Raw genomic sequence first — 23,646 nt, forward strand, 5'->3', positions numbered from 1 at the left:
GTCTCTGTAGCAACTATAGTGCCTTATAGTGCTAAAGCAGCCGTTGAGAATATGTAAATGAATGGACATGACAGTATTCCAGTAAAACTTTGCTTACAAAAACAGGCAAGCATCCAGGGGACCTTAGCTTTCCAAACCCTAATCTTTGTTATTAAGCACACCGTTTAATTCCATTAACTATATATATATGTATTGTGTGCAAATCCTGGTGGTGTAGTGGTTAAGAACTATGGCTGCTAATCAAAACATCGGCAGTTTGAATATACCAGGTGCTCCTTGGAAACTCTATGGGGCAGTTCTACTCTGTCCTATAGGGTAGCTATGAGTCAGAATTGACTCAATGGCAATGGGTTTGGTTTTGGGTTTTATATATTATGTATGAATGTATATGTATGTATATATGTATGATTTTTATGTATGTACACGTCTGTGTATATATAGACAGATACATATCTATATATCTATTTTTATCTGTATTTATGATTATATATGAGCATCTTGAAGAAGGAAGTAGTGTGTGGATTTACATTCTGATAAAGACTCCTCTTCCCTTGTGGAGCAGTTACTTTGAATAGCACTGATACAAGACACTTGACTGATTAGGGGGCATTGAAACAATGAGCTCAGACTTGATGAAACTCAGTTTGTGCTCAAGACAATAACCTTGATTTAAGAACCATAAATGTAAATCCTTGGCCTATATTTTCCAATTAAAGGTCTTGTGACTTTAGGCAAATGATTTAACCTTTATAAACTTTAGTTTTCTGATGTGCAAATTCCTTACCTAAATTTCATGGTGATTATAAGAATATGGTACAAAAGCATACACCCCAGAGTACAGCCTAGAAATTCTAAATAAGGCTGTTTTGAAAAACAGTCTGTAGCAAGTAAATCATTGTCCTCAATGTGGTGTTATTTCCTATTATAACCTAATGTGGAAAAAGCTTTTAGAATTCTTCATATCTTTCATCCACCTCAATTTATTTTTTTAAATACTTGCTTTGTTTCTTTCCCCCAAATCTATTCTGTGTGTGAAAATTCTAGTTACTCTAGCTGGTCAAGTAATATATCCTTAACAAATATTATTTAAATGATTTGTTTTGACATTTAGAAAAAATTATGCCTAGTTACTCCCATTCCCTTTCCTGTCTAAACCAAGATATTTTCTAGTTGGGACTGAGAGCTGGACAAATATTCCAAAAATTACTACATGTGTATAGGCTTCTCACCTATATCTTCACATAACTTCTAATTAATTTAAGAGAAAGGTTATATTTTTTGTTAATAAGACAAGTGATCAATTTAAAAATCATTTAACACTTTTGCAAAATCTAGGGCCTTCATTTTGGCTGTTTTAAACCCCTTATACACTAGCCTCCTCATTTTTTTAAGGTTTCTGAGAGTTATATCAACTTAACTGATCGTCACTACACTAGTTAACAGTCATTAAGTAGCACTGTAGACATTGCCAGGCACCTTGTATTTCATTTTATTCTCACAACCGTCCAGTGGTATGTTATGATTTTTTTCTTTGCTTTCAGCATTCCTTTTGCCTTCCTGTTTTAATGTATGTACTCATTGTTTAGGTATATTTAAAATGGTACAATTAGGAAAAAACTTGATGTTTACTTATGATTCAAATTAGAAATTAATATCTATTAAATTAGTATGCTCTAATTTTTATTAAGAAACCTTGGTGGCGTAGTGGTTAAGTGCTACGGCTGCTAACCAAAGGGTAGGCAGTTCGAATCCACCAGGCGCTCCTTGGAAACTCTATGGGACAGTTCTATTCTCTTCTACAGGGTCGCTATGAGTTGGAATCTACTTGATGGCACTGGGTTTGGTTTTTGGTTAATTTTTATTAAAGTTTACAAATAAGCTCTAGAGTGGGCAGGAGGAAGTTTTATTCATTTAATTCTTTTAAAATTTTTCTTTTCCTGGAATCCTAAATTGAAGCCTTATTTTTTTTTTTTAATACCTGATGGAGTGAACATTATCAAATCTCTTATTGCCTTTGTGCCCTACCAATCTTTCTTTTAATTAAAGTGAATACAGATAGTTTCGTTATAGAGACCATTGTTGTTTTGTTGTTGTTAGTTGCTGTTAAGTTGGCTCTAACTCATAGCAACTCATTGCACAACAGAATAAAACATCGCCCAGTCCTGCCCTATCTATCAGTCATTGCATACTTGAGTCCATCACTGTAGCCACTGGTATTTTGAGTGCCTTCAAACCTAGGGGCCTCATCTTCTAGCAATATATCAGACAACATTCTGTTATGATCCGTAGGGTTTTCATTAGCTCATTTTTGGAAGTAAATCACCAGGTCTTTCTTCCTACTCTGTCTTAGTCTGGAGGTTCCATTTAAACCTGTCCACCATGGATGACCCTGTTGGTATTTGAAATAATGTTGGCACAGCTTCTAGCATCATAGTAACGTGCAAGGCACCATGTATGACAAACTGGCAGATGGTTGGTGGAAAGAGCTCATAGAGGGGAACACAGGCTATGTAGTCTCTCATAAATTCTACTTACTTTTGCCTTTGAAAAGAAAAAAATTCTGTCTAGTTCTTCTGTAACTAAATAAATTAAAAAACAATAGTAAAGAACACATTGAATACCTTGGAACTTCTTTTTTCTTCCTTCAGATAAGAAAGGATAGAGAACATGTGTTCTCCTTTCACCACAAATAATATCAAAACTTGACATACAAGCTTTTTAATGTATGTCTCCTTTCTCTTTCCTGTATTAATACATGTGAGTTGAAACCAGGATTCAGACAATTCAGAAGTCTCCATTATTATCTCTAGTTTCATAAAAATGATTACATTCAAGAATACCAAACTTCAAAAAACTTCAGGGCAATGCAAAAAGGCTTATGAGATTATTTATAAAATTGTCTTACCTCCATTCGTAACAGTAATTCTCTTCCGAATATAACATTTGAGTGCAAAATATTAAGAATCATAATTGAAATATCAATAATTAATTTTGGTATTGGTAGCTTTCTTTAAATAAGCATATATTTTATCTCCTCAACTAGATTTGAGGACAGAGAATATCTTTTCTATCTCTTTGAATTCACAATGGCGTCAACTAACTTTCACAAAATTAAAGAATATTACATTTCTATTGATTTTCAGCTGTTTTTGTTTTTATACCTAATAAAGGATTTATCCCCCAGCGGCTCTGACAAATGATTCTTAAAGTTATCAAACACTTTTGCCATTTATTCATGGTTAATACCAGAAACTTAGCTTTAAATTATGTATTGTTTGTGTTACATACTCCTTCTTGTATTTTACTCATTTTATAACTAGAATATAAGTTATTTGCCCTTGAATTGAATTTTGTAAAAATTTAACCTTTATTTCTGGATGCTTATTATATTTTCAGTTGACAATTTAAATGATCAATGGGTTGTTTTACTAAGATAACCATAAAATGTTGGTACAAAGGCTGTTACTAAGAAGCTAGTTTGTCTATTGTTGCCTTTAAAAAAAAAAAAAATTTTTTTTTTTTGTTGCCTTTGGGAAAGGTTAAAGATGCAATGTGACTTCTATTTAGAAGTTTAGAAAGAAGGCATTTCCCTCTGATAAAGACATACGAATAATATTAATTCTGAAAAATTACTCTGCACATACAGAATAATATTACAGAAGTCTTAGAAACTCTAGGAACCTTTCTATATCTGATAATTCTTGAAAAAAGTTGACCAATATTTTTCTGGTATCCTATTGGTTCAGGCCTTCTTTTTTATTTCCTAGTTAAATCTTCTTAGTTAAATGATAGGTAAAAAAGTGTGTGCTTAATATATAGATTCTTAATTTGAGTTGCAGTTTTGGAAGTCAAAGGATACCTTTTAGAGATTTCTTCTCAGATCCTCAAAGAAGCTAAGGCCTCCCTAACGGAAAAAGTAATGTCTAGACATTTGAGTTAATTCTACTGCTCAGTTCATCTCTCTGTACCAGATTCTTTTATGTATACATGTGTGTTTGTGTGTGTGTCTGTGTGTATTTCCTATTATCTCCATTCCTTACTATTATTTTGTTCACCTTGAACAATTACATTAATATAATTTGTATATGTAAATTTATGTATATTGACTGAATTGAGTATCTTTTTAATTAACATGAATATCTTGGTGCTTATTAGACTTCCAATTGCCAATTTGTGTGATCAGTGGGTTCAAAACTGAGTTAAAGAGTCCAGCAGTACAGTGAAGACATGTTTCAATACTCCACATAGAGTACCAACAGTGCACCAGTATGAGGCTTTTTAATAATACAAATAAAATTGAAATATAGGTAGAAATGTTCAAATGAACTCCTCATGAGCAATTATTTGTTCAATGGGTCATTAGCATACTTAATTTACTTAGATATGCTAAGAGAATGGGATGGATTATTCGAATATTTTTCTTCTGATGGAAAGGCTTCATGTGCAGTCCTTACATACAAAACTTTTGTAATTGAAGTGTATTTCTAGGTTGCACAGGAATGCATTTTTAGATCACTTGTGAAATTGAAAGGTGAGACTGTATGATTTGCAACTTTGAGTGTTTTCTAAGAAACTACCATATCATATTCTAATCTAGGCATTGATATGTGCAAATTTTAAATGTCTTTGCCAATTAAGATATCGACAAGCAGGTTTCTGCTTTGTCTTATTTGGCAGGTCTGTCTACAGTTATGATAGAGAAAATAGAGGCCACATTTTTACCCATCTTACTTATTGAATTGATCCCATTATTTAGAAACCTTCAAAAATCTTCTTAAGTGTGACCTGAGAGTAGATTTTAAGGTATTCAATAAAGCATGCATTCAATTTGTATTTTTTTTTTCAAATAAGTAAGAAAACTGATAGTTTCCACTTTATTTTTGCATTTTTAATGCAATGTACAAGGTACTGTGCAAACATGTGACCGGGTAAAACTGTGGAATTAAAAACAATAAAGTATAGGAAGCAAAAAGAATAGTTATTAAGGTTTAAAGATTCTATTAAAGGCTTAAAATACCAACCCTAAAATATAAGAAAAGAAGCAAAATATTGTTTAATTTATGGAGTAAAAAAAAATGCTGAAACTATGCAATAAAAAGGAATGACCAGAGAAGGAACAATTTCTGAAAGGAGCTTTTCCTTTGTATGGTTTGCATGTTTCTTCCCTTGGATGAAGTAGGTGATTGTAGAGGGCAGGAGGAGGAATAGAGAGATAAAACATCCATCCCTTTGGAAACTGACTGACTTGAAAGAAGCTAGACATTTCTATCTGAAATATTTGAAAGAGTATGTCTTCTTTAATGAAAAGGAAACAACCTATATTTAAGTTAATTGATTTCGAGGTTTGGGAAAGATTCTTGTAAACCAAAGCATCATGAGTCACAAACTCAGTCTGATCCCTAACTTTCCCAAAGTGTGTTTGAAGAATAATCTCCTGCTGAATATTCACAGGAATTATTCTTTGGTCAAGTACATTTCCATAATGAGAGGTTAAAGTCAAATAGGCTTATTTAGTTCATTCAATTTAAATTCTTTAATATGCTGGTTATGACACTTCAGAATGGAACACAGGATGTAGCTTTGTTCTGATCAGAAAAACCTTTTTTTTTTTTCACGTGAAGTCCTATGGGCTTAAATGTTTGTAGAGAAATGAAAAATGCTGAGATACTATTTCTACATCACTTAGTTTGTCTTATAAATATTATATTACCCATTACTTATCAGTAGATCAAGAAACAGATTCTTTTAATATAGTAAAAAAGGAGTCAGAAAAAAGTGCTTTGAAAAATATGTTTTTCTTCTTCTGTTTTAGTTATTTGTTAATGCTGAAGTTTAACAAGCTTATTCGTATGTTTAATTTCTTCAATCAAAGTTAGAATTAGGTATTATTTTTCTATTTTATTATACATGTGGTCAGAGTGAAATATAAGTCCTTACAGTTCAAATCTGGTACTGATAAAAATAAAATAATTGGCTGTGTTTTTCTAAATTTATAGTGTCACATTAATTTATGTGGTTATTCTACCTAAACATTTATACTGCTAAGGAATAACATTCCATGTTTAGTGATATACAACTGAATACTCTTAGGTGATTTAGTTATGAGGCCAAAAAAAGAAAACAGATAGTAATTTCATTCTGTTTCCTTTTTATTTCTATTCTGTATCTCTCCTGTCGTTTCTATTTTTCCAGTGGCCGAAACAATAAGTAATGTTGACAGGTGCTAAGACAGCATGATTATAGCCTTTCTCTCTGCAGTTACCCTCTAAGTGTTAATCATTCCTTGGAAGGTATCTGCTACCTGAGTGACACAAACCCCTCCAAAAGAGATGTTTATGTTCCCAGGAATTGCAATTGCTGATATTTCTTACTTCTGACATTCTTTTAGGAACCTGATCCAACATTGTTTTCAGAGTATGTTCCCAGGCAGATATACAAAGTTCTAAGAGTTATTTTTAAAATGAGAAGGACACAGAATATTTTTCCCCTATATAAACACGCTCTGATAAGATGGACTGTTTTGATAACAAAAGGAAAGAAATTTTTTGAAGACTAATCTTAATTATAAGTTCAATCATAAGGATATGAGATATGTTACATTTTTAGAACACCAAGTGTTTCTCTCCTACTTATAGAATCAATTAGTTTATTCCATAAACTAATGAAGTAGTCTTCTTTTCTTTCCACCTTCTCTTCCATCCATCCATCTGTCCATCCGTCTGTCCGTCCATCCGTCCCTCCGTCCGTCCATCCATCCATCTAATCTATGTATCTATATAGTATAATCTATGTATCTATATAGCAGGGATATCACTGCTGATGTCAGATGGATCCTAGCTGAAAGCAGAGAATACCAGAAGGATGTTTACCTGTGTTTTATTGACTATGCAAAGGCATTCAACTGTGTGGATCATAACAAATTATGAATAACATTGTGAAGAATGGGAATTCCAGAATACTTAATTGCACTCATGAGGAACCTTTACATAGATCAAGAGGCAGTTGTTCAGACAGAACAAGGGGATACTGATTGGTTTAAAGTCAGGAAGGTGTGCATCAGGGTTTTATTCTTTCCCCATACCTATTTAATCTGTATGCTGAGCAAATAATGCGAGAAGCTGGACTATATGAAGAAGAACAGGGCATCAGGACTGGGGGAAAACTCATTAACAACCTGCGTTATGCAGATGACACAACCTTGCTTGCTGAAGGTGAAGAGGATTTGAAGAACTTACTAATGAAGATCAACGACCACAGCCTTCAGTATGGATTGCACCTCAACATAAAGGAAACAAAAATCCTCACAACCGGACCAATGAGCAACATCATGATAAACAGAGAAAGATTGAAGTTGTCAAGGATTTCATTTGACTTGGATCCACAATCAACAGCCATGGAAGAAGCAGTCAAGAAATCAAAAGACGCATTGCATTGGGTAAATCTGCTGCAAAGGACCTCTTTGAAGTGTTGAAGAGCAAAGACGCCACTTTGAAGACTAAGGTGCACCTGACCCAAGCCATGGTATTTTCAGTCGCATCATATGCATGTCAGAGCTGGACAATGAATAAGGAAGACCGAAGAAGAATCGACACCTTTGAATTGTGGTGTTGGCGAAGAATATTGAATATACCAAGGATTGCCAAAAGAATGAACAAATCTGTCTTAGAAGAAGTACAACCAGAATGCTCCTTAAAGGTAAGGATGGCGAGACTGCATCTTACATACTTTGGACATGTTGTCAGGAGGGATCAGTCCCTGGAGAAGGACATCATGCTTGGCAGAGTACAGGGTCAGTGGAAAAGAGGAAGACTCTCAATGAGGTTGATTGACACAGTGGCTGCAACAACGAGCTCAAGCATAAGATTGTAAGGATGGCTCAGGACCGGGCAGTGTTTCGTTCTGTTGTGCATAGGGTCGCTTTGAGTCAGAACTGACTTGATGGCACCTAACAACAACATCTATACAGTATCTCTTCTTCTTTGATACTATAGTTTTAATGATGCTATAAAACCTTCAGAAGCCTAACTCTGAAACTTACAGAACAGCTTTGATGTCCAAAAAAGTAAATTTTCTAACAATATGTCTTAATTTTTTGCCTATTCCGTGTAACCAAATAGGGCAGATTGGTTACAATTTTTAAAGGATTTATATTTTTGGTATTTAAACTTTTTATTTTTGTTTGAAAAATCAAAGTTACCATGAACATTCACGGAAATCTTAGTGAACTGAAACCTTAAGACCATTAAGTATTATTTTGCAGATTAGTAACTGAGGACCTAAAATATTATATTCATTTCTAATATCCAATGCTTAATGTCAATTATGGCTCCAAACTCTCTATTAGAGCCAACGCTACGTAGACATAGACATAAACATAGATATAGATATATTTTTGTAATACCTCACTCCTATGTAATATGTCTTGAAATAGAGTAGACTGATTTCTCACAATTTATTCTTCCTTTTCCAAAATTGTTTTAGCTATTCTAGTTGCTTTGTCTTTCAATATAAATTTATTTGAAAATAATGTTGTCTATAAGGAAACCCTGGTGGCATAGTGGCTAAAAGCTATAGCTGCTAACCAAAAGGTACCCAGTCCAAAAGGTAGGCAGTTTGAATCCCCCAGGTGTTCCTTGGAAACCCGATGGGTTAGTTCTACTCTTTGCTATAGGGTTGCTGTGAGTTGGAATCAACTTGACAACAGTGGTTTTTTTTTGTTTTTAAATACCTATAAAACTCTTTGATCTACCTATTATGTTTTTGAGTGTATTTTTTTACAGCTTTTAAAGTGGTTACTCTAGGTATAAGATTACATATACATAACTTCTTAGTCTATTATGTCAACTTTTTACCAGTTTTAATGAAGCGTAGAAACTTTACATCTCTTTGCATGACTTTGTCCTCCCCTATTTGGGATACAATTATCTTAAGTATACCCACTGGGTACGTTTTGAACCACATCAGACAGTGGTTAGTTTTTTTGCTTCATCCATGAAACATGATTTAGAAAACACAAATGAGTTTCGCTTACTGTGTTCTTTCTTTCTTGCTAATGTTTCAGGGTTTCTTCTTTTATCCCCATCTGTTCTGCTTGGAAAAATTTGTTTAGCCATTCTTGTAGGGAAGGTCTTCTGGCAACAAATTCTCTTAAATTTCTTTCTTTTAAAATGTTTTGATTTCTTTTTCATTCTTGAAGGATATTTTCACCTGGTATAGGATTCTGAGTTGTCAGTTTTTTTCTTTCAGCACTTCAGAAATATTGTCCCGCTTCTTTCTCGCCTCCATAATTTCTGAGAAATCCTTTGTCATTCAAATTGCTTTTTCCTATAGGCAAAGTGTTGTTTTTCCCTGGCAGCTTTTAAGTTTTTTTTTTTTCCTTGCTTATAGTTTTCAGAAGTTTCGTTATAATGTGTCTTGGCATGAATTTCTTTGGGTTTATTCTATTTAAAGTTTGTTTAGCTTCTTTAATCTGTAGATTTAATTTTCTTGGCAGATTTGGGAAGTTTTCAGCCATTATTTCTTCAAGCACTTTTTCAGCTCCACTCTCTTTTCTGCTCTGTCTGGGTCTCCTTTAACATGAGTGTTAGATCCTTTTGTTATAATCCACAGGACACTGGACCTCTCTTCTATTTTTTTTTCCGTGTCTATTTTCTCTGTGTTATTCAGATTTTGTTGTTTCTATTGTCCCATCTTCCAGGTTACTGATTATTTCTTTTTCCCTTCCATTCTGCTGATGAACCCCTACACTGAACTTTATATTTTTGTTACTGTGATTTTTAGCTCTAAAATTTTCATTTAGTTCTGGTTTGTATCTTCTCTTTATTAGAGTCAGACAGGTGTGCAAGTCCAAGATTCCCACTTGGTCTCCAATGATGTTGTAGGAGGGACCCATGTTACTAGCCAGAGGAGATGATAATCCTAGCTCCCTATTAGTCCTTCTCTGACTCCATGACTGGGTATTGGGACAACTCCTTACAGCCTTGCAAGGGTGGAAGTCTAGGTTCCTCTCTTTGTCTTTCATGGTGTGGATGGAGTGTTTCACAGTTTTTCTGTGGTGTTTTGCTGGAATACAGCATTTCTAGTGTAAACATGTTCTGCCTTGACAGGCTGTGCCTCTCCTGATCTTGATATTTTGGCTATGGACAGCAGGCTTTAATTGGGGCTTCTTTTGTTTGTTTGTTTGTTTTGATCTGTGCATGTTAGCATCTCCAGATTACCAGCTTCTTCATTTCCAAGTCTGGGACATATTACGCAATCATAAAACTCAGAGACCTCACCACCATGTCATCCCTTGGTCCCTAGCTGGGATATCTTCTTTCCACGTTTCACAGTTTTCTTGTGTTTGTTTTATACATATTTCTTGCTGTACATAGTGAGCATCTACTCCATCTTCCCAGAAGCAAAATCAGTGTGCTCACAGATTTTAAGAAACTGAGAATGGAAGAAAGGAAATATCTTATGCTTACTGTTTTATAATGTATAAGCTGATTATGTACGTCTCTAGAACAACAGTGTCCGTGTATTGCCGATGGATTTAAATTTGGTGAGAGTTACTAAAGCACACATGAAGAGGGTGATTGTTTGGCCAATCAGGGTAGAGTTACCTGATCCAAGGGTTTCACATCTTGTGGTTAGCATGTGGTGAAAAGCAAGAAGACTACCTACAGAAAGCATAGCAGTGTATTTGCATTTATAGGGTAAAGCAGTCTGGAAGTCTGACCATGCCGAGTCAGCGTACCGGTAGCCAGGCAGCATTCTGATCATCCAGCACTCTCAGGAGCACTCAGAGTGGTTTGGAACCCATCCCTTTTTATACAGAATTCAGTATATGCCATTACAAGGTCCTCAGCAAAACACGTATTCTTGGATGTGCTTACTCCTTTGCTGTAGGACACATATTCCACCACATACTTAGTATACTTTAACCACCCCGACTGAAAGCAAAATTGGGCTTTGTGACACATATAACTCCTTTGGCCTTGCAGGTGTTTCTTAGGCCATAGTGACACATCATCTCAACTGAGGACCATTTCTTAATCTAATTTAATATCACAGTGATTTAATAGATCCCATAGGATATTGGAGCACTGATTCTCTACCTTAGATGAATAAAGATTGTCAGAATAAAGATGGTGCATTGTGTTGCCTAAATTTAATAGTCTGTGACTATAATATATAGATGTAATAGCAGAGGGAATACAACAGTGAAAATTTACATGATGAAATACCATTGCCAAATGTAAGTGACTAAGGACAAGAAAAATGTGAAAATAACTCTGAAACTGCTGTTAAATGACGTTGTTTCAATTTCTGACTCTGGTTCTAAATAGCTGAATGAATGATCTGGAGTAATTAACTTACTCAGTCTCAGATTCTGCATTTTGACCTGTACTCAAAATTATCTTTCAACTCTAAATGTTATGATTTTCCTACTGGTTCTGTGAAACTCAACCAGATTAGCCATTGGATACACCTCTTTATATATTCATATGAATAATAAGACAATGCCATATTTTGGATATTTTAATTACAAAAACAGTTTTAGCAACAAATAGAATATACTGCTTTTCAGGAATCAGAATGCTATGACAGAAAATAATAAATTTAGATTGTGGAGATAGACATGGGTTGAAATTTAGGTCCATGACATATTGTCTAGTAAACTTGGAAGATTTTCTTAATATTTCTATGCCTTGGTTTCTTCTTCTGTGAAATGGGGATAATACCTATGTCTCATGAAGTATTTTGATTTAAATGACACTTCTATTATACATAACTTAGTACCTGACAACCTGACAATAGTTAACCACAAATGGTAATTCTTTCAAAACTTCCTTTGAAATTCTCAATTTAAATAATAAACCATATTTAAAATTTTATAATTTCATTCACTATACTTACACATTTGTTTATATAAACATGAATTATACCAATTTGAACAAATTATAAATAGCCTAATAATACATGTATACTTATGTATATACATATATACACATGCATATATACAAATATAAGATGGATTGACACAGTGGCTGCAACAGTGGGATCGAACATAGCAACAATTATGAGGATGGCACAGGACCACGCAGTGCTTTGTTATGTTTTATGTGGGCTCACTATGAGTTGGAACCTACTTGACAGCACCCAATAACAACAACATAAATAGCCTCATTGCCTCTTCTATAGAATTACTAGCATCTGATGAAAGGAAATTTATTTTTCATCTTTGTATTCCCAAAAGCAAGTAGCCCAATACCTGGTGCACTGATGTACTCATCAAATATTTGCCAAAACAATGGTAAATGAATGAATAAAGTGGAAATTATGAAAATGTTTCTCTATATAAACTGAAAAAAAATAAACAGCTTTTAAAAAAAGACCAAAATCCAAGCTTAGTTATTCCAAAGGCCTCAGCCATCCTAGGTAATTTTCTGAAATCTGTACAATTGATATTTCTACTTGGTAAGTTAAGAAAGTTATTTCAGTAAGGTTAATGGTGTTTATTTCTAACAAAACCCCTTTGATTTAAATCCACATGTATTTCAGTGATTGTTCAGCTTGGTTAGTTGTGTAAATTAAAGTATTACTGAAGCTGGACTCTCTCAAAACAGATATGTTCCTAGAGAAGGATAAAGGTCAGTATCCAGGGCAACTAGTGTATCCACCCAGAAAATAACTGGTGTCCCTTCAGCATGTGATAGGGATGCTGATTGACTGATTTAATATTTCTTAGAAACTTTTAATTCTTTAGGCATCAGGCAGAATTTTTGCAGAAGACCAGCAGCACCTGTCCCACCTGCCCCATTGTAGAAATTCATATACAAAGATTAAAAGAACAGATAACTAAAAAAAGCCATTCTCTGTGTGTATGCATGTGTGTGTGTATAATGAGCATACTTCTTCCAGATTGATTTTGCTTGTAAATTAAATATAAGAATAAGCTAACAAAAACAAAAACAAAAAACCTTTTCCATGGTGAAATACATCAACATATAAACAAGAAAGTAGATTAAAATGTTTCATGTTTAAATTCAATAGATTCTGAATTAAACTACATGTTTTCTTTTTTAAATTTCTGACTAAAATTTTATTTTAATTGTTCCCTGACTGATTTTTATAGGTATTTCTTATGAGTTCCACACATAAAAAAACCAACATTAATTTCTTTAAGCTTGAAGCAATACCTTGAATTTTCTGTATTTGACTTTCTGAGAATGTTTAGAATGCCAAAAACTGATTATACTTAATTTTCATTATTTCAACAATTTCAAAAAGTGATTTAAACCAGCTTATAATAAAAGCTCAGCTATAGTACAACCGCAAATAAATAACCCAAGCATAAATTTATCCTGAGCTTTCCATCAGCAAAGATATTAAGGGTAATCTGTTACCAGTATTGCTACTTGGTAGAGAGGCACCCCGGTGATGCAATGGTTAAGAGCTCAGCTGCTAAGCAAAAAGGCGGCGGTTCAAATCCACCCGCCATTCACTGGGAGAAAGATGTAGCACTCTGCTTCCCTAAAGATTTACAACCTTGGAAACAATATGGGGCAGTTCTACTGTGTCCTATAGGATCGCAATGAGTTGGAACCCACTTGATGGCACATAACAATATCAACATCATTTTCAAGGAGCCCTAGGGGTGTAGTGGTGAGAGCTACAGAGAGCTCTGGCTGCTAACCAAAATGTCAGTAGTTTGAACCCACCAGCTGCTACTTGGACACCTTATGGGGCAGTTCTACTCTGGCCCGTAGGGTTGCTATGAGTCAAAATTGACTTGATGGCAATGGATCAATGGGTTTTTGGTATAAGGGAACAAAACTGTTTAGCAGGAGAAGCAGATATTTATTGTAGCCCTAAGATCATAAAGGCAATTATCACAAGATCTTTATTTGCATGAAGAGGTTGGAAAATGTGAAAAGCACTTGAAAATAAAAATGCTAAATAATTTCTACTAGCATATGCTGATAAATAAGTTATCAAATAAAATGATTTACTATCAACATATAAAATACATTTAATAATTTGAAATTATATAGTTAAATTACTAAAAGGACAAGGTAACATTTAAAATTTGCAAAGTTAGTAAGAAATATGAGCTGAGTTATTGCATAATCATTAAAGGCCAAGGAATACTACAGAAAAATGGCAGAAAGGTGTAAATAATGTTAACCGAAAATATGCCTTAGAAGGAAGTAAAACGAAATGATTAAAACACCTATTAAATGGAACTGTTAAAAACAAGCACTCCTGAAGACTCATAAGCTAACCTTTCCACTAAGATTAAAACATAATCCTATGACCACTGCCATAGTAGTTGCTGAAGTCCCTGGGTGTTGCAAATAGTTAATGTGGTAGGCAACAAACCAAGGGGTTGGAGGTTCGAGTCCACCCAGAGGCACCTATAAAGACAGGAATGACAATCTGCTTGTGAAAAATCATTCACTGAAAACCCTATGGAGCACAATTCTACTGTGACACACATGAGGTCGCCATGGGTCTGAATTGACTCCACTTCAACTGGTGTATCAGCCGCTAATATGTGTAATCGGTAGTTTATCCCGCTAAAATAATAATTCCAGACACTGAGGGCTAAAGTGTCCAGGTGGTCTGTTCTAGGGTTGGGAGCTAGAACTGGGCACAAGTGAAGGTCAAATCACCACCTTTGTTCCTATTGAAAAACCAAACCCAGGGCCGTTAAGTCGATTCTGACTCATAGCGACCCTATAGAACAGAGTAGAACTTCCCCATAGAGTTTCCAAGGAGCACCTGGTGGGTTCCAACTGCTGACCATTTGGTTAGCAGCCATAGCACTTAACCACTACGCCACCAGGGTTTCCTTGTTCCTATTAGCAACCTAGAAAGCAGAGCCTGATCAACTGGCTAGACCATCTACCATTTGGGCTTAAAATAACACGCCAGCATAATGCTACTTTGGGCAAAGGAAGAGCTTATATGTATCTTAACTTTTCAATAATATATTGGAGGATATAAAACAATTCCTTAACACTCAATACACATTAGAATGCACTGAGAAGCTTTTATGTAATACTGATGCCAAAGCCCTACCTCAGAACAATTAAATCAGAATTCCTGAGTGATGTGTGGTCTACATTTTTTAAAGTTCCTCAGATAACTTTTATGCAGTTAACACTGGGATACATCAATATAAGCTACAATAGACCTAAAAGAGATGAATTTACTCAAATGCAATCGAATATGTTATAAATAATATGTATATATATATTTTTAATTACATCTTGGGCAGATTCAAACCAATTTGCAGTAGAGTAAAAATATGTGTGCCACCATCATATTTTCTCTGGCCTGTCAGAATTTCCAGGAGAGTTTGCATGGTAGTCATAATAATATTGGTCTTCCACAATGCTGAACACATTTTTTCCCAAAATGTGGGGCTCATATTGATAGCATGGCTACTAACCAAAAGGTCAGTGGTTCAAATCCACCAGTCAGTCCTTGGAAACACTATGAGGCAGGTCTACTCTGTCCTATCGGGTCTCTATGAATTGGAATTGACTCGATAACAAGGGGTTTGGTTTTTGGTTTGGGCACTGATATTGGCTAGTTCCCAGAAACACATGAATTTAAAGTTTATCACATATGAAAATCTTTCCATTGATGTTTTTTCAATCTTCTGATTACCTTAGGAAGAAAGTTTCAGTTTATTGCTAGTATATATTTTACACCTCTGTGACACTTGTCACTCTGTGACATCATTAGTGTGTGTGTGAGAAAGAGAACAGAGCACTTGTAATAGTGTTTAATTATAATTTTGATAGCATTGTTTCACTTTCATTGCAGATATTTTTTACAGTAACTATTATTTCTAGTGGGTATTATTTCTAGTAGCTGATACTGAATTTCCATTTATGGTAGTGAACATTTTAAAGAACAATTCATAATAAATCATGATAGAAGATATTTTCAGATAAAGATAAAAAATGTGAAGTTTTTTTTTTTTTTCCTTCAGTCAAGGTTTCCATCAAAGTCCCTTGGTGGTGCAAATATTTTGGGCAAAAAAATATTTTGCCCCCGAATAAAGGGTGGTGGTTCAAATCCACCTAGTGGCACTGCGAAAGAAAGTCCTGGTGATCTGCTTCTGTAAAGATTATAGCCAAGAAAACCCTATAGAGCAGTTCTGCTCTGTAACACATGGGGTTGCCATGAGTTGGAATCGACTCAATGGTGAAGGATTTGGTTTGTTTAGTGGTTCCTAGAAAACAGGGCCTAAGACAAGAGTTTGGATGCTAATTCTTAATTATGGATGCAATCCCAGGAAGCAGGAGTGAGGAAAAAGGAGAACGGACTAAGAAGGAGGGAGGGCAGATTTGAAGGAGTGAGCTCAAGTGCTGGACATCTCTTGGTATCAAGAGTAATGGATTGCTTTGTCTCCTGAAACCATCTGCTGAGAAGCCATATAAACTATTACATATGAGCATAGTTCAAGGGGAAAGGGGGTATCTAGGAAGAAAGGCAAATATTTCTGCTGACCCTTTTCTTTTGGTCAAAAGTTTTGACTCATGGGTTATCAATTTCCCAAGTGCTTGAAGGTTACATGTGGATGCCATGGAGATCCTTCAGGGGCAGGAGGGAATCCATCTGGCAAGAGGTAAGAAGTTCCAGGCACAGGCAGGAGGTGAGGGCACTGTCCCCACGGGAAGTTAGTCACTACACCAACTGTGGCAAAAAAGGAAAAAAGCAGCCCTGGGTTCTAGAACCAGGTGTGGCTGGGAGGATCTGGGGTGTCACATAAGGCATACCTAGTACAGCAGTATTCAAGTGACTAAATATTGACAATTACTACCCTAACAAGGACTGCTCATTCATGACTAGGGGTAGTGTTGCACTGGCTTTATTTTTCCCCTAAAAATTTTACAAATTGTTATCAGAATACTCTTGTATTTGATAACACAATTAGCTGAGCTGCTTCATAATAAGATTTTCTTTTTTAAACAATAAGTACATTTATTGGGTACCCAATTGTTTTAGAAGGAACCCTGGTCACATTCCTCCTAAAGGTCAGTGGTTCTAACCCTCCAGCTGCTCTGCAGGGGAAAACACATGGCAATCTGATTCCATAAAGATTATACAGCCTAGTAAATACTATGAGGCAGTTCTACTCTGTCCTATGGGGCCACAATGACTCTACGGCACACAACAACTGTTTTAGTCTACAAAAAAAAAGTTGCCTTTGTGTTGATTCCGACTCATAGTGAACCTATAGGACAGAGTAGAACTGCTCTATAGGGTTTCCAAGGAGCTGCAGGTGGATTCGACCTTTTTGTTAGTAGTCTGAGCTCTTAACTAGTGTATATTTGATATAATTATCACCAGAATAAAACTCCCAAAACCAAACTTGCTGTTGTAGAGTCAATTCTGACTCATTGACACCCTGACTTACTGTGACCCCGTGTGTTACAAAGTACAACTGTTCCATAGGGTTTCTTGGCTGTAATCTTTACAGAATCAGATCTTCAGGCCTTTCTTTAGTGGTGTTATTATTATTTCAATTTATCCAGTGAAGAAAGTGAGGCACTGAAAAGTTAACCAGTTTCAAAGGTTACTATTTAGTGAATGGTAGAAACAAATCAAACCAGGTCCATATGACACAAAGGTTCAAGTTTTTCTCTCTGTAACATGTCATCTGACAAATGTCCTCAACACGTTTTACTCGTTTTCCCAAACAGATTTGTCATCAGAAGAACATTAACATTTTTTATGTAGATTTAAGTGTAAGTGCAGATCTTGATCTAAGACCCAAAATTATACTAAGCATTCTCTTGTCTTCTCTACAGAATTAACAATGGGGGACTGTGTTATTGACAAACCAGTGCTCCTTTTTTTTTTCTTTTAATAATGCTTAATACCAGTAAGGCAGAGCTCAAACATTATGAGAAAGAGTCACTTGAAATATGTTAAAGTTTTAAAAATCTTGGTACCAAGGGAGAGACAGTAGTATTGATCTGGAAGTAGGGTGTATGGCTGCAAATGCTGCTATGTTATCTGCCAGGTCCTGCTGTACGTATAATAACACAGATTTAGTGAATGAAGTCATTCTCATCTAGCTGAATAAACATTTACTGAATAAAAGGAAGAAAGACTTAATTATCAATAAATACCATTAAAAAAATGGGTCATAGGAGAGTAGTGGACCTGTTAAACTGATGATAAAAATTCTTAAAGTTTGAAGATGAAAATATTACTGACTTACTGAAGAAAGGCTTATGTATTTCTTAGAACTATCAATCTGTTAAAATATTAAAGTTTATTCTATTTAATAAAATATACCTAAAACCCTGAAGATAATTTTTAAGACTTAAACCAAAAATATTCCCTGAGGTCATCTTAAAACTGAACAATAATTTAACTTGACTAGTAAAAAAGGCCTGTCCTGAGCATTACGCTCTTTTAAGAACTATATGGGATCAAATTGACAACAGCAGCTCCACAGGTTAGACAGGAAACTTAGGGGGCAGTTAGTCTATGTTAATGAAGGAGGAACAATTCAGAGAACCACGGTGAGAATGGCTGCACAACTAGAAGAATGTAATCAATGTCACTAAAGTGTGTATGTGCAAACTGTTGAATTGGTGTATGGTTTGCTGTACGTATTCTCAACAGCAACAAAACAAAATTTAGGAAAAAAAAAGATTTTTAACTGCACTTTAGGTGAAAGTTTACAGAGAAAATTAGTTTCTCGTTAAACAGTTAATACACAAATTGTTTTGTGACATTGGTTGCCAATCTCGTGATGTGTCAACAGTCTCCCCCTTCTGTACCCCAGGTTCCCTGTTTTCATCCGTACAGTTTTAGGGGAAAAAAAAAAAAATTAAAATGCAAAATACTGAGTCTAGTATGCTACCATTCATAAGACAAAAAGAGAAAATAAAAAAAAAAAAATAGATCAAAAAAAAAAAAAAAACTAGCTACACATAGCCCCTTCTTGTTAGTAAAAAATCAAACCGAATCTGTAGCTGTCGAGCTACTCTGTCCTAGACAGAGTAGAGCTGTAGCATAGTTTTTCCAAGGAGCGGCTGTTGAATTTTAACTGCCCTTAACCAGTACCCCACCAACGCTCCTTCTTATTAGTACAAGTCAAGTATTATTTTGCTTATGGTGTAATATGAAGAAGTAAAAAGGAAGTGCTTAAATACCAAAAATAAAATCATCATTAATTTAAGCCTTTTCGCTTTTCAATTTATCTGACTAGAAATAGCAAATCAAAAGTGAGAACTTTTAATGTCATCCTGGTATAAACAATCTAAAGCCCTTTAGGAAATTATGCAAAAGAAGCTTTCAATTCCAACTTCAGGTCCTCCCACGATGTCTTCTTATATCAAACTTAAATAGAAGAAATAAATAAAAGCAACGATGCAAGGTTCATGTCTGTAACTCCCACTCCTGGAGGGCTGACCCTGCTGATATACTGCTGTAATAAATTACACAACCAGTGTGGTTCTTTTGATTTATTGCTGCAATAGATCAGGAGCATGATGACTGACATAAACACGTGTCCCACACACAGCTGGGCTTCTTGGTATTTTATTTCTCTTTCCTCATTTTCAAGATAGTTTGGAAAACAAGAAAGAAAACAAATTAGCAAATACAGGAGGATATTTCTGGAGCAGCCCTCCCCATGGACTCTTGGAGTAATAGCTTTTAAATTGAGAAGTCCTAGTGCTCTGCTCCGTTTCTAGTCCCTCCCAAATGACTGTTTAAGAAAGATAAAAAGCCATTAACTCATATGCATTAGGCTTTGTGAATTTAGGCTGTAGGTTTTTTTTTTTTTTTGACTGTGTAAATATGCAATGACAGACTTCATCTGCATTTCCTCATTCTTTTTCTGAGCCATTATGAGCTATCATGGAAATTAGAATTACAGACATTTAAAATCAAAGTAATTACCTAATAGGCTGTTATACCCCCACATCCAAAAGGAAAACATTTATTCTGTCATGACTGCAATCATTTTTTTTAAACATGGGATTTATGCTGAGGTGGAAATTATCTCTTTTTCTTCCATGGTTGAAACTATGCTTCGTCATGGCTCCTGAGAGCTTAACCGAAGTTGGGAACTAAAGGCCTCATAGTAATGTGTGTGGTCATCCATTCTCTCTGTTCTTTGTGTCTATCTGGGGAGCTGAGTGAAATGCATGATATTATTTGATCACAAGAATTTCTTTGTCCCCCACCAAGAGTTAATATTTCCAGATTTTGTACTTGTTTTGTCAAGAACTGTGAAGGGTCTGAGATGTTACCCCACTTGCAGAGATATATTATTTAAATATATAAATACTGCAGGAACACGAGGTACCTGGTTGACTAAATAGTTCTTTATCGATATTCACAACCAGATCAACAGCCAGAGTAACACTGAAGCATCGATCCTGAACATCTAGGCCTGCAGTGATATGGTGAGAGTTCATGGAATCTTTCGAAGTAGATAACAAGTTACATACTGTAAACAGGGGTGGAGAACCATGGATTTTCTCATTCTATGTAGGAGAGACATGGCCATCCTCCTTTCCTCCCAAAAGGAGATACAGTCTTTCACTCATTTGAGGCTAGTTGGAAAGGATCCTGGGTCCTTACACTAAACTTTTGGAATATAAATATGTCTTTCCCAGTCTCAGATAAACCCTGGTATCTCCAGCTTTTAAAACCTACAGATGCGTCCAAATTCTAGGGCTCATCCCTTCTGAGATGTACCTATCTAGAGAGATAGTGTTCAAGTCTTCTTGATACGTTGGGGCTTAACATAGCGATCTATTCTGGGCTACTATTGGCCCTCTCAGGGAGATAAGAGAATTTGTTTTATCTTTTGGGATCAGATAAACTTATTAGAAAAATAGCTACAGATCTAATTTTCATGATACATGAAGAGTATAGTATTTCTGGGGGAAGAGAAAGCAAATATTCTCTAACGTATACATTTCTGTATCTCAGGAGCCTTGCAGTTTTTGCAGGGACACTGAAAAATCCAGTCAAGTTTTGTTTTCCTGTAGCGCCATGTTATGTGGTTCTTTTTCTCCCTCTCCTTTGCTAAACTGTTGCTACTGAGTTGACTCCACCTCATGGCGACCCCACGTGTGTCAGAGTAGACCTGCGCTCCATAGGGTTTTCAGTGGCTGATTTTTTGAAAGTAAATCACCAAGCCTTTATTCCCAGGTGCATCTGGGTGGACTCGAACCTCCAACTTCTATGTTAGCTACTTAGCACATTAAGTATTTTTACCACCCAGGGACTCCTCTCCTTTGCTATTCTCTGTTTTCTGTTGTTGTTGTTAGTTGCACTCAAAATAATTCCAACTCATGGTGACCCAACATGGTACAGATTATTTGGCTGCAATCTTAGCAGAAATCCCTGGGTGACACAAATAGTTAAGTGCTAGACTACTAACTGAAAAATTGGCAGTTCAAACCCACCTAGGGGCACATTGGAAATAAGGACAGGTAATCTGCTTCCAGAAGGTCATAGCCTTGAAAATCCTATGGAGTGCAGCTCTACATGGGGTCACCATGAGTGTGAATTGACTCAACATCAACTAGTAACACCACCAATTTTAACAGAAGAAGATTGCCAGATCTTTTCTTCCGCAGTACCACTTGCAGGATTTGAATTCAGAAACTTTAGGTTAGCAGTACGGCACAAATTGTTTGTGCTACCTAAGGACCTTTCTCTCCTTTGCTATCCCCTCTTTTCTTCATTTTTCTCTGCCTGCACCAAACTGCTTTTTCTTTTTTTCCCTTTCTCTGGCCAAGGTAAAGCAGCAAATAACACAAAGCCCTAGCCCTCCTGAGGATTTATTTACTAAGTGGGGAGACAGACAATAAATAAAATACCTAAGTAAATGTATGGTAAGTTAGATAGTGATGAGTGCTTTGAAAATAATAATTAAACTTGGGGAGAAAAAGGCACCGGTAAGTTGTGAGAGAGAGGTTAGTGAAAATTTCACTGAGAAAATGACTTTGAAGTAAGTACCTGAGGGTCAAGTGGTGGAAGGGCATTCCGGGTAGACAGAACTGGAACTTCAAAGGCTTTGAGCAGGGATCAAAGGGGTTGGTCAGAGGGGAGGTGAAGGTGGAAAACAGTAAGAGAGTTTATTTTTTATTCAATACACATTTTCTCTGGTGTTCACACACAGTGCTTTGTATGGCACTATGTTGACTGACCGACACCAACATATTAGCTGCATTTTTGTCTCTAGGTTCTGTTGAGTTGATTTCAACTCACAGTGGCCCCATGTGACACAGTAGAACTGCCCCATCTGATTGCCTAGGCTATAATTTTTATGGGAGCAGATCTCCAGGTCTTTCTCCTGTGGAGCCACTGGCTGGGTTCAAACCCCCAACCTTTCAGTTAGCAACCTAATGCTTAACCATTGTGCCACCAACTCTCCTTATTAGTTGCTTTGGAGGTGGTCGAACTCATCTAGCCTCACCTAAATTATTGTGACTTTGTAAATAAGAATGAAAGTGAGGAAAAACTGAGAGGATCTTGCCTTTGATAGACCAGGCTTCCCTGGAAGAAAGAAAAATCTTAAGGATAAGAAGGGATTCCAACCAAAATTTTGAAAATAAGGAAGTAAATGAATTAAGTAAATATGGACTTAGAACATCTTAAAATATCTAGAGGACAAAACAATATAGTACAAATAAAATATGTCATCACGGAAATGTTATAATTGTATGTCATTACTAGGTTCATTACCTTGAGAGACAGTACTGGAAATGTAAATGAATTCTCAAGATTAGACAGATAAGTCAATGCCAAAAGATTCTGACTTCTGACAGTGTTGCTTTATGTTTGAATTTCAGAATTGATATCTCAATAGATCTCTGTATCTTCCACTGGCAAATCTCTATGGCTAACAAGCAAAGTGGGACGGGACATGGAACTTAACTTGTATGGGAATGTTTTTATTTGTACTTGACATCTTTTGTCCAATTCAATACTAATCATACTGGGCAATATTATTCAAAATGGAAAACTCTTCTATTTAAGGAAAGAAACATTTTATTAAATATATATATATATTTAATTAAAAGAAATAAAATATTTTAAGTTGGAAAATTCAAGAGAATATGTAAAATAGGAGAAGCAAACAAATATGAATAGAAACCTATAAGAAAGGAGGGAGAGGCTTCAATGTGTTTATATATTTGGAAGCAAAACAGTGAGGTAAGTAAATAACGACTGAAGTTCAACTGGGAAAATACCATTCTTGGTCCACAGTTATGGACCCTTTTTAGTGTAATGATATTGTAATGAAAAAACAGAAACAAATGAACTAAACAGTAATTTAGAATGGCATGATATGAGATTTAGCTGACTCCTCCTTGGGGCAAATTCCAGGCAGGAAGTGAAAGAAAAGATTTGTTTTTATGGAGAATAAATAACTTCCCAAGAAGCTGATCTTAGAATGTACATTGTTCTGAACATGCAAGGTCAAGACAGATTTGGTTCTGGCAGTCTTATATTTCCTGGTGACATGGTTCCATTTTATGAATCCATACTCTTCCAAAGTTGAGTGACCACAGTCTGGCAATGGAATACTTCTTTCTCCTGATAATATTTTTGGTTTGAATTGTCTGACTATGTCAGTTGACTTCCTCATTTTCTTTA

The 23,646-nt window shown here is 35.5% G+C and overlaps 1 protein-coding gene across 1 annotated transcript in view; it reads left to right on the forward strand.

Moving 5' to 3' along the window:
* Positions 1-23,646, forward strand: part of LRP1B (LDL receptor related protein 1B) — a 1,749,164-nt gene that overhangs the window by 1,373,984 nt on the left and 351,534 nt on the right. The window lies entirely within an intron of this gene.

Source organism: Loxodonta africana, chromosome 6 (genome assembly GCF_030014295.1).
Source record: "Loxodonta africana isolate mLoxAfr1 chromosome 6, mLoxAfr1.hap2, whole genome shotgun sequence".
Taxonomy (NCBI): domain Eukaryota; kingdom Metazoa; phylum Chordata; class Mammalia; order Proboscidea; family Elephantidae; genus Loxodonta; species Loxodonta africana.